At 31.8% G+C, this 9,055-nt stretch overlaps 1 long non-coding RNA gene across 3 annotated transcripts; it reads left to right on the forward strand.

Moving 5' to 3' along the window:
• The first annotated feature begins 313 nt into the window (after window positions 1–313).
• Window positions 314–8,846, forward strand: LOC111069038. Of its 3 annotated transcripts, none has more exons than XR_005968434.1 (6): window positions 314–328; window positions 466–581; window positions 7,946–8,067; window positions 8,165–8,260; window positions 8,370–8,497; window positions 8,591–8,846. It is a non-coding gene; the product is annotated as an uncharacterized LOC111069038 (long non-coding RNA). The 3 variants fall into 3 exon arrangements; XR_005968433.1 differs by lacking the exons at window positions 314–328; window positions 466–581 and adding an exon at window positions 6,557–7,031 and having other exon boundaries at window positions 8,591–8,669; window positions 8,723–8,843; XR_005968432.1 differs by lacking the exons at window positions 314–328; window positions 466–581 and adding an exon at window positions 6,559–7,031 and having other exon boundaries at window positions 8,591–8,844.
• The last annotated feature ends 209 nt before the right edge of the window (window positions 8,847–9,055 follow it).

A 9,055-nucleotide genomic window follows, 5' to 3' on the forward strand; every position in this document is an offset into this window, starting at 1 on the left:
AATATATATTTTTATAATCTTTCCTAAAAGTAATTTATCATATGAAGGATACACGAAATACCTAGACGAAACATATGTACATATACAAAACTTCTAAAACTGTAAGAGGAAAAGTTTTTTCGAAAATTCGAGTACTCTAAAATAGGAAAGGGTATGTGTGCAAAAAAGGCAAAATGAAATAGAAATAGAAAATACTGAGATCCGTTGCCGAACGTCTGAGTAAAAGCAGAGTACAACACGCAGGTGGCGAAATTCCGTGTTAAAGAGCAGACGATGTTTTTTTGGAAGTGCCTCGTTTTTTCGGTTGTGCAAAAGAAATATACGAAAGGTAAGTAAACTGTTGCCTTAAAATATCATTAGAACTGAGAACTGTTGACTAATAAACAGCTAAACCATAAACTATGGCAATTTCGCGAACAAAATGTGCTTTTTATTATGATTTATAAATGTACATTTTTTTTGTAGTTTTCAGTGAGCAGCAGAAGAAACATTAAAAAGTGTAAAAATGGATATCGACGATGAGTTACTTAGAATCCTCTGGAAATCTTTTGATTTTGACGAAATTTTCAACCGACTGAAAGGTAAATGTGTGATATGTACAAATGCTGCTGCTAACTCGCGTTTAACTACATTTAAAAAATGTTCTCTGAAAAATCAGTCAGCAAAAAAGTACAGCAATGCAATACGCGCGCGTTTTTTTTAGTTCTCGTTTCGCTTATGCTTTGCCTCTGACCGCGACCCCTCTCTCCAGCCATCCCCCACAACTCGCGGCCGCCGCACTATGGGAAATTTGACCCCTTTTTCTGGCCAAAACCCATTTTCTGAAAGTCGGAATATTAAAACAAATTTTAGTGCAACGCATTCACAATACTTCAATCTTTAGTGTTGCATCACAGAAATCTTGATAGAGGGCGCGCCATCGAAGGAATCAGCTGATAAACACAGCTGTTTCATTTGCAAAGCACTTGCTTCTGCAATATTAGGTTTTTTTTGCTAACTAAACAATATTACTCAAATTTTTGAAATTAATTCCAATCAGTGTGGTTTTATTATGTGTTTGTGAACTTCTCATGTAGAAAAAACTCGTGTTGTCCCCTTAATAGAGCCAAAATGTAAGTAGCCTTGTAAATGCATATTTTTGATAAAGTCTCATCTTGCAAAAGGGATTTAAAGTGAGTCCAGCGGAGTCCATCAACAAGATGTATTTTATGTTGTAGAGTATTAAATTCTTGTTCAAATGAATGTAATTAAAAATAACACTTTTTACGATTTTGCGAGAAATTTTAATTTTTAGGACATAACCTCAATTTGGCAATACTCAGATTTCTTTGGCAAGTGGTACGTAGCAAGGGGAAAAGTCGCAAAGGAGGATGCTTTGTTGTTATCAGGAGTGGATTTTGCGCAGCACAGCGATATTGCAGACCGAGCGAGTACAAAATTTTGCTACCGCTTGACACAAATGTGGAAGAGTACTTATGCTAATGTAAGCCAGTTCCGCCGCAAGTATGCAGTTTGGCTGGATTCCAAAACTGTTATCAATTTTCCAGAAACCAAGAAGCCAGTAGGTCGGCCAACACTGGCTTATAATGTGAACGGGAACAGATCTCGCAGAAGGCGCGCTGCAGATCTTGCAAAATTGGAAAACGGAAATGTAAGTTTTCTTATTCATGCAGTAAGCTTGGCTGCACGAAAAAATAAGCAAGCAGATCTTTCCAGTATTCTGAAGCTGCTTTCGATATGCCCCGAAAAAGCTAAATACATGCGCAAAGCAATTATGGTACCGATCAAAACGCCAGAAGCTGTGTCCCTTGATGAGGCATTAGTTCTTCTTGAGGACCAGAATTTTACAAATAGCAATACTTTGCTATACGAGACTGTTAAAATATCAAATTGAATATAGTATATTCAATGTTATCGATATTAGTAACAAAAACATTATATTCTTAATGAATAATAATTTGTCTTTTTCTTAATATCGATATACGGTCACACTTGTATAATATCGTTCTCTTCTACTTCTGATTTCTGAGCTGTGTGGACGTATTGAGAAAGAATTATATTTTTTATATTATTGACGACAAGCGCAGTGCTAATAAAATACAAAATACGAATAAATACAAACATAAAAGGAAACCTTACATTCTGTTTAATATATGTATATACTACTGGAAGGCTGAAACCAAAGGATGCACAAGATATACACGGATTAAATATTCGACTCACGTTTTGTTTACTGCAAATTATTTCAACAGGTTATGGGCCCAGCCTACCATTTCAGATAAGTACAATATTTCATATTCTTTTTTTTTTGTTAATAACAGAATTGAAAAGGCAAAAAGAAATATTAAACCATTCGACGGGGAAAAGTACGCAATTTGGAAATTTCGCATAAGGGCATTATTGAGCGAAAACGATACCATAAAAGTGATTGATGAAGTTTGTGATGGTGCATCCGATGTATGGAAAAAGCTTGAAATATCAGCCAAGAATACAATAATTGAATATTTAAGTGATTCCTTTTTGAGTTTTGCCACAAGTGAATGTAGTGCTAAAGAAATATTTGCAAATTTAGATAAAATTTATGAGAGAAAAAGTTTAGCCAGCCAATTGTCTCTCAGAAAACAATTGCTGTCATTAAAATTAAAAGGCGAAATGGTATTAGTAAACCATTTTACAGTTTTTGATTACCTTATAACAGAGTTGATCGCATCTGGCGCAAAGCTGGACGAAATGGACAAGGTGAGCCATTTACTGCTGTCTCTACCTTCTTCTTATGATGGCGTCATTACTGCCATTGAAACATTAGCAGAAAATAATTTGACTTTAGCATTCGTTAAAAATAGACTTTTAGATCACGAAATAAAACTAAAACAGTCCTCAAAAGACACAAGTCTTAAAGTATTACATGCAGTGAATAAAGTTAATAAATTTAATAATTTTCAAAATAAAACAAATTTCCAAAAAAAAATTCAGTTTAAGTCTAAAAACAAATTTAATAAATTAAAATGTTACCATTGTGGCAAGACTGGACATATCAAAAAGGATTGCTTTAAATACAAGAAAGAAATGGAAAACAATCAAGAAAGACAAGCGCAAATGGCACAAGGCCAAAATGAACCAGTTCGCAATTCCGGGTTCGCATTCATGTTAAAGCGTCATAATAACAATAGCAATAACGAAATTTCATTTTTATTAGATTCTGGTGCATCAGATCATATAATTAATAATGAAAGTCTTTTATCAAACGTCAATTCACTTGAATCGCCAATTAATATTGCTGTAGCAAAATCAAATGAATATATTCTTGCTACAAAGATGGGAACTATAAACCTAATTACTGATACAATGACCCCAATAGCTCTACAAAATGTATTATTTTGTCCTGAAGTCACACAAAATTTAATATCTGTTAAGAAGATGCAAGATGCTGGCTTTACTGTTGTATTCCACCCAGGAGGTGTACTTGTAAGTAAAGAAGAAATTAATATTATGAATGCACATTATTTTGATAATGTTCCGTCTGTTAGGTTTACAATACCTAAGCAAGCATTTGCATCTAATAAAATAAATTATAGCTTATGGCATGAGAGGTTGGGGCATATAAGCAAAGGCAAATTTCTAGAAATAAAACATAAAAATTTATTTGAGGATTCTTATATTTTAAACAATATTCAACCCAGTGAAGAGCTATGTGAGAGTTGTATTAAAGGAAAACAAGCAAGACTCCAGTTTGAAAAATTTAAAAATAAAGATCACATAAATAGGCCACTGTTTGTTATTCATTCGGACGTGTGTGGTCCAATTTCACCAACAACAGTAGATAGAAAGAATTACTACGTTTTTTTTATTGACCAGTATACACATTACTGTGTTACGTACTTATTAACTTACAAGTCTGATGTGTTTGCTGTTTTTAAAGATTTTATTTTAAAGGCTGAGGCACATTTTAATTTGAAAGTAGTAAATTTATACATAGATTATGGGCGAGAATATTTATCAAATGAAATGCGAGAATTTTGCGTAGAAAAAGGCATCAGCTACCACTTGACAAATCCACATACACCTCAGTATAGGGGCAGACCTTCAGAAAAGTTTCTGGGGTGAAGCTGTGCTGACAGCTACCTATCTAATAAAAAGGAGCCCAAGTAATGCATTGAGAGAATGCATGAAGACACCATACGAAATGTGGCACAAAAAAATGCCGTGCTTGAAATACTTAAAGGTATTTGGTTCAACAGTATATGTCCATATTAAAATAAGGAAAAGAAAATTCGATGAAAAATCATGGAAAGGTATACTTGTTGGTTATGAATCAAATGGTTATAGAGTATGGAATGTGGAAACTGAAAAATTTGTAATAGCAAGAGATGTTATTGTTGACGAAACAAACATGTGTAAATCTAGAGCTGTTGTTGAAAATGCCATGCATCTTAATGATGAAGATGGTGAAAGTTTCAGCTTGGAAACTTTGGAAGAAAATTCTGATAAGTCAGAAGAACAGCCTAGTGGAGTGGAAGCAATATTAGAGAATTCCGATCCAGAAGTGTCTGGTGATATTTTACCAAATGAAGGTAATGATAACGTAATGTTGGACTCGCAGATAAATATTAAAAAAAGTGAAAGGTTAAAAGAGAAACCAAAAGTGTCTTATCAAGATTTAATAAATAATTGTGTAATGAATGCACAGACTTTATTATATTCAACTTCCAATAAATTTGAGGAGATAAAATATAATAAAGATAGAGAACACTGGAAGAAGCTGTTAAAGAAGAACTAAGCTCACATTTAATAAACAAAACATGGTCAATTGTTCAAAAGCCTGAAAACAAAAATATTGTGGATTGTAAATGGGTTTTTACAATTAAGCAGAATGAATTCGGTGAGCCAATAAAATATAAAGCAAGACTAGTAGCCCGAGGCTTTACGCAAGAATATTTAATTGATTATAATGAGACTTTTGCTCCTGTAGCAAGAATCACAAGTTTTAGATTAATTATGTCTTTTTCTAATCAATATGACCTTGAAGTACATCACATGGATGTAAAAACAGCATTTTTGAATGGTATTTTAAAAGCAGAGATATACATGAAAATACCTGAAGGTCTAATAGCTAAAGAAAATCAAGTCTGTAAACTACAAAAGCAATATATGGTCTCAAACAAGCTGCAAGGTGTTGGTTTGATATGTTTGAGAATGCATTAAAGGAAATAGGTTTTGTAAATTCATCTGTAGATCGTTGTATTTACCTTCTTGATAAAGGTGATATAACTACCAATATATATGTTCTTTTATACGTAGATGATTTAGTAATATCCACTAAAAGTTTAAAAACTATGAATGATTTTAAAACATATTTGATGAATCAATTTAGAATGACTGATTTAAAGGAAATAAAATTTTTTTTAGTAATCAAAGTCGATAGACATGATAGTCAAATAAGTTTAAGTCAAGTTGCATATATACAAAATATAATTTTAAAATTTAATATGGATAAATGCAATCCAGTAAACTGTCCTCTTCCAAGTAAATTAAATCATATAGCGTTAAACTCAGATGACAAGTGTGATGCTCCTTGTCGAAATTTAATAGGATGTTTAATGTATGTAATGTTATGTACAAGACCAGACTTAAGCACTTCTGTAAATCTTTTAAGTCGCTATTGTGAAAAGAATAATAGTGAACTTTGGCAATGCTTAAAAAGAGTTTTAAGGTACCTTAAAGGAACAATTGATTTGAAATTAACTTTTCAAAAAGCAGTACAAATAAATAATTATTTTATAGGCTATGTAGATTCAGACTGGGGTGGGAGTGAATTAGATAGAAGAAGCACAACTGGATACCTATTCAAAATGTTTGAATCTAACGTAATTTGTTGGAACACAAGAAAACAGAGTTCTGTAGCTGCTTCATCAACAGAAGCAGAATATATGGCTTTGTTTGAAGCTGTTCGAGAGGCTATTTGGCTAAAATCCTTGCTAGCAATTAAGTTATATGAAGACAACCAAGGTTGCATAAGTATTACCAATAACCCCTCATGTCATAAACGCTCCAAACATATAGATATAAAATATCATTTTACAAGGGAACAAGTTGAGAAGAATTTGATAAATCTTGTTTATATTCCAACAGATAAACAAATCGCAGACTTATTGACGAAGACATTGCCAGCACCACGATTCATTGAACTGAGAAATCAAATGGGTCTAATGAACTGAAGATGAAACACTTAATTGATCTCATGGAGAGACTACACAAATATTTTTTTTATTGCTTAATTTTTGAACTGATATAATTGTTTAACGTAATTTTAATTTGAAATGGTTTGATTAGGTTTTTATGGGTTTTCCCTAATCCTCGCAGCAAATGCTGGACTATATGTTAACTCCCATAATAGCCTGCATTGTTTTAACGTAAATATGTAACCAGTGATAAAGAATATAATATTTTTTGAGGAGGTGTGTTAAAATATCAAATTGAATATAGTATATTCAATGTTATCGATATTAGTAACAAAAACATATTCTTAATGAATAATAATTTGTCTTTTTCTTAATATCGATATACGGTCACACTTGTATAATATCGTTCTCTTCTACTTCTGATTTCTGAGCTGTGTGGACGTATTGAGAAAGAATTATATTTTTTATATTATTGACGACAACCGCAGTGCTAATAAAATACAAAATACGAATAAATACAAACATAAAAGGAAACCTTACATTCTGTTTAATATATGTATATACTACTGGAAGGCTGAAACCAAAGGATGCACAAGATATACACGGATTAAATATTCAACTCACGTTTTGTTTACTGCAAATTATTTCAACAGAGACCAATAAAAAAAAAGGAATGCGATATATGTCCATTATACAAGACGGTTGCTGACCAAAAAAAAATGTGCCGACCTGATGATTTTTCAGTAATTGATAAAATAGCTGAAGTAACGCTGCAGAGTCTTCTAGCTCACACAGCAACTCGGCTCGTTCATTTGCAAGTTGACATCGTCGAGAACATTATGAAAGATCAAGGTACACAGTTTTTATCGGCGGAACTGATTTTAAGCTAGGGCTTTGATGGAAGCTCTGGGCAATCCAATTACAATCAGAAATACTCGGGAGGACTATACTTTGGCTCCAATATATTTTACCTTGTTAAAGGCGTACCACGCCCACTATTGTCCAACAAATATAACCTAATACTGTCACAAAAATGGTTGTTACTTGTGGGAGTAGTACTCTAAAAAAATGACAAAACTTAAATGAGTTTTAAAAAGAAAAGGGGCGGTGCCACGCCCTCTATTTTTCTATTTATAATAGATGTTGGTTCGTTTAATCTGATGCAAAAAACAGAAGTGAAATATCTTGCTCCGTTCTTGAGTTATTAATTTTGGCCAGAAAAAGTGGTCAAATTTCCGTTACCAGCGACGAACCGAGCAGAAAATGGATGACAAAAAAGACAAGAAGTACATGCATATTTCTGGGTTGTCTCGAGTTCGACTCAGAAATATGCATGTAGTTGTGTATGTGTGTACTCGCAAAATCAAAGCAATGTGTGTACAGTGGCTCCGTCGCATAATCGGACACTTGTTGTGCTCAAAAAGTGTACAGAAATGCGATAACAATTTTTTTCTTTCACTTCTACTCTAACTTTAAAGTATTATCTATCTAAATCATAAACAAAAACTTATACTTGTAGTGGGGAAACAAGTGTCCGATTATACTATGGAGCCACTGTATGTAGTTGTTTTTGCTTTTTTGCGGTTCCTCGTCAAAGAAAAATACTCACAGCCACTGTAAGCTGAATTTGAATTTAATCCGGTTGAAATATCTTGGTATTATATAGTTTTGGCAATAGGCAGTGACTTGACTTAATGTTTGGCTGACAGTGTGAACACATGTACAATTTGGAATTAAAAACTTTTTGTATATTTTAAAAATTTTAGAAACTGGAATAACGTATCGAAGTTTAAAATATATCTCAGCTGATGATATTCGTGATGCTCTCCCCAATATTGGTTTAAGGGCTGAATTTAGAGTGAAATTATTCGCTTGGAAAAAGAAAGAGGTACACTTATTTTTTTGTTTTTATATTATATTATAATATAATATATGTACATAAGTAATTATAATTTGCTAATTTATTTTCCTTATTTGTTCTTTAGTTTAATTTTGACGACGAAACATTGTCCGCTAATTCAAAAGTTTTATCTTGGATTCAAAAAAGTTCTCCTTCGAACTAGTTTTCTGCTGGTTTAATGGTAAGTGCTTATAATTGCTTAATTATTTGTTTTATCCATATTTTTGTATTTAATTTTAATTGTTCGTTCTTTTTAATTTAATTACATTTTTTTTAATTTTTAATTTCAGATTGGAATGTAGTCGTTGAAAAATGGTCACAAACATTTGATTTGCGTCGTAAGAACTTACAGAATTTGGACACTACAGAATTTCTAAAACAATGTCCAAAATATTCAGAAAGCTAAGCTCCAGATTTGGTGAGAGTCTTACTTAGAAAAAACAATTTGTTTTTTTTTAGCTTTTTGATTTGTATTTTTATGCATAATTTGTTCTCTATTTAATTTTCTCAGGTTTCAAGTAGACTTTGACCTCTTATATCCAGAAAAGGGACTGCACTTCGAAGCCAAGCATAAATCCAGCACGATCATTGTAATGACAAAATTGATACAAATCGAATTCTAATCTACTCTTTAATATTGCAGAATTTACAACATATCCGATGCATTTATATACTCAAAGCAACTCTAAAAACTATTTAATTTATAACATGTATAAATTTTAAGATTCTCATGTACATATATGTAATAAATAATTAAACAAATATAAAACGTAAAATGGAAAATTTTTATTTTTGTGGGAAAAACATTTAGGATGTATGAAAACAAATAATAAATATAAATCATATTGAAATTAAATATGAATCATATTGATATTAAATATGAATAATATTTAAAATAAATATGAAATTTATTCAATTTTAATATGTAAAATATTTGATTCAAATATGAAATATATTTAAATTAAATATGTAAACT

This window comes from Drosophila obscura, unplaced genomic scaffold (genome assembly GCF_018151105.1).
Source record: "Drosophila obscura isolate BZ-5 IFL unplaced genomic scaffold, ASM1815110v1 contig_84, whole genome shotgun sequence".
Taxonomy (NCBI): Eukaryota; Metazoa; Arthropoda; class Insecta; order Diptera; family Drosophilidae; genus Drosophila; species Drosophila obscura.